Source organism: Microtus ochrogaster, chromosome 5 (genome assembly GCF_000317375.1).
Source record: "Microtus ochrogaster isolate Prairie Vole_2 chromosome 5, MicOch1.0, whole genome shotgun sequence".
NCBI classification, from domain to species: domain Eukaryota; kingdom Metazoa; phylum Chordata; class Mammalia; order Rodentia; family Cricetidae; genus Microtus; species Microtus ochrogaster.
The window spans coordinates 39238217-39241388 of NC_022012.1; positions in this window are offsets into that span (position 1 = coordinate 39238217).

Sequence of the window (3172 nt, forward strand, 5' to 3'; positions counted from 1 at the left end):
GACAAAGCTCTTCCTCTGCTCCCCAGTTTGAGAGGAGGTTGGTTTTTTGAGACAAGTTTTCATACTGTGATGCAGGCTGCTATCAAACTCCTGATGATCCTCCTGACTCTGCGTCCCTAATGTTTGAATTATTGGTTGCCGCTACACTGGTTGGGTTACACTGGTTAAATTTCTGATTGTCCCCTGGCCCTTAGGTGGACAAGTCAGGCAGGATGAGCTCGAGGGGCTGGTCACTAGGCCTGGAGATGGACAGCTGATGGAGCACAGCTCCTGCAGTCTGTGCACACCCAACCTTCTCTCTCCTGCATCTGGCTGGTGAATGAGGCAAGAAATCTTGTGTGAAGGGACCCATGGAGGGTCACATACGGGAGAGCCCTTGAGAACTTTGACCCCAGTGCTCCAAAGTCAAAGTGACACACTCTTTCCATCAGCTGGGCTCACCCCACCCCTTTAATTACATCACTAGACCCCCTCTGTGTGTGTCATGTGGTGATGACTGGACCACATGGCATCAGGCCAGTCCTAGAGCAGACTGGGAGAACTGGCTCATCCAGGCCCTGGGGTGAGTGGAAAGTCAGGGCACCCAGCACTGAGAGCCAGGGGGAGGGTGGCAAGACAGGAGGGTTCTCGGCTGTTCTTCAGTACTTACCTCCAAACTGGAGCCTGCAGCTGGTAGGGACAGGCAGTTCCAGGCAGGCTGAGAACATCTGGTTGACTTAAGCTTGTGTTAGCCTGGAGGTTTTGAACTCTATGTCAAGATCTGTGGTTTGGTGCTGGCCCCAGGATTCTCCTTGGGCAGCCCTCAGCCCCAGGCATGGGCTGAGACAGGGAAGAAAGACAAAGCGCAGGATGTGGTGGAAAATTCAAGCTTCCCAAGCCCTCTGTATAGGGAGACGGGGTTAGAAGCCCAAGGGAACCATGGACTGTTCAGAAAAGATGGCTTAGGATTCTTCCCCCACATCCTGTTTGTGAGTTTGTTACCAACCACCGTGCACTTACTTTGAAGGACAGTTCGACCCAACTAGAGTCCTCTCCTTCCGTGCAGAACCTAACAGAGTCCATTCTCCTCTGTCAGGTTCCGCGGGATACTGAAGTTCAGAGGAGTCAACCCATTATCTGCCGCACGTCACAGACCTCCCACTCAGTAGAGCCTGCATTCAAATCCTGGTCTGCCTGATTCAGACTTCAAGATCTCATCCAACCCCTGCTGCATCCAGAGTTTTGTGATCCCGAGGAACCAGGCTCTGTCTTGCGTTGGGAATGCCGGAGTGATGCATGGGCCGGCTGAAGAAGGGAGAGGTATGACTCAGCCACTGAGGTTGTTTTGTGGGAGGACCCAGCAATTTTTCTTTGTGATGGGAGCTCGCTGCAAGCAATTTAGATATGAAGCAACTTCTGTTTGGTGCATAGTAGAGATTCAATAAAGACTTGCTGATTGACTAACTGGTTGCTTAGATTTTTGTTAGGTGGTGTAAGGGGAAGTAAAAGATTTGCTAACAGCCATTCATCGGATATTGATTAAGTGCACATTATGATCAATGTCAATAGAAAGTCAGGCATCTTTGGATTATCAATTATATTTTTAAAGGTTGGTAATGAATTCATATAAACTAGTATATTCTGAATGGAGTGAAATACATCTATGAATCCAGCTTGATACAGTGTATAACTGTTTAGATTTTCTCAGAATGTTGTATCCAAAACCATTAAAAAATATTGTGAACAAGAAGAGCTATCTAAGACCAAATATGAGGATGTGCTGATAATCTCAGCAGAGGGGAGGCTGAGGCAGGAAGATCATGAATTCAAGCCCTACCTGGGCTACATAGTGAGATCCTTTTTTTTTTTTTTTTTTTTTTTGGTTTGGTTGTTGTTGTTTCTTTAATCTGACTGAGCAGGGTTGTGCAAAACTTCCTGAACTCTTTGGAGAAAGAAGGACCAGTAGCTTCCGCATTTGAGGTTGGTGTAAATGCAGAGGCACAGAGCACTCACTATGAATAGTTTCAGAAGTCTGGGTAGAATGCTGCATGCCTGCAATTCTACACTTGGGAGGGTCAGGCAAGATGATCTTAGATTCAAGGCCAACCTGAGCTGCTTGGTAAGAGCCTAGCTCATAAAGACCAGCAGTTGTGCTAGTCAAACAGTTTTGTTCAAATCCCTTTCTAGTATCTACCAACTATAAAATTTGGAGCAACCACCTTACACTTTGTGAAGCTCAGTTACTTTTTCAATCTGTAAGATGGGTAAAACATATATATATATATATATATATATATATATATATTGCATATATGTGTTGCAGTTAATAATATATTATATAATATGTATATATAATATATTGCAGTTAAGAAGGCCCAAGGGCCCAATAGTATTAACTATTGTGTTTTGGTAGCAAAGTCCCAACGTGGTGATGGCAAGGAGAGAGGTGATTGAAGCATCTCATTCACAAGGATGTCCATGAGACTATGTATAGACGGCTACCTCTGCATCATTTGAGTACGCCACTTCCCCTGGAACAGGAAGTCGCACAGCTAGACACGATATCTGATACATTAAAAAAAAAGTGAGATTCAGGGCTTGGGCAAGCGCTCTTCGATTTGCTATCAGAAAACTGAAGCGTGCCCATGAGCTGGCTTGGCAGGCCAAGGTGCTTGCCTCCAAACCTGACGACCCAAGTTGGAGCCGTGAAACCCACATGAGGGATGGAAAGAGGGAACCAGTTCCTGCTAACTGCCCTCTGACCTCCATACACATGCTGTGGTAGTGAATAAATGAACAAATAATGTAATAAATACTTCAATGGAAGGGAGCCTGTCTCAACAACACAATCCAAGCTCTGCCCGTGGCTCATGGCTCCCCATCTCTTATGGTGACTGGAACTGCTGTCTGAGTTAGGACATATGGTACAACTAGTGGCTGCTCCTAGCTTTCCCCACAACCATGGACTCTCCATGTTTTGAGGCAGGGTTTTTGCTTTATGCAATGTCTCTCAGATTTGACACTTCCCTGACTAGGGGATTACCAGAGGCTACTAAAAATATCACAGCCCCTCTCTATGGGTAGACCTAGGCTGAATCTACACACTCTCAAAGGCTGACCTGTACTGGGCCGTGGTGGCGCACGCCTTTAATCCCAGCACTCGGGAGGCAGAGGCAGGTGGATCTCTGTGAGT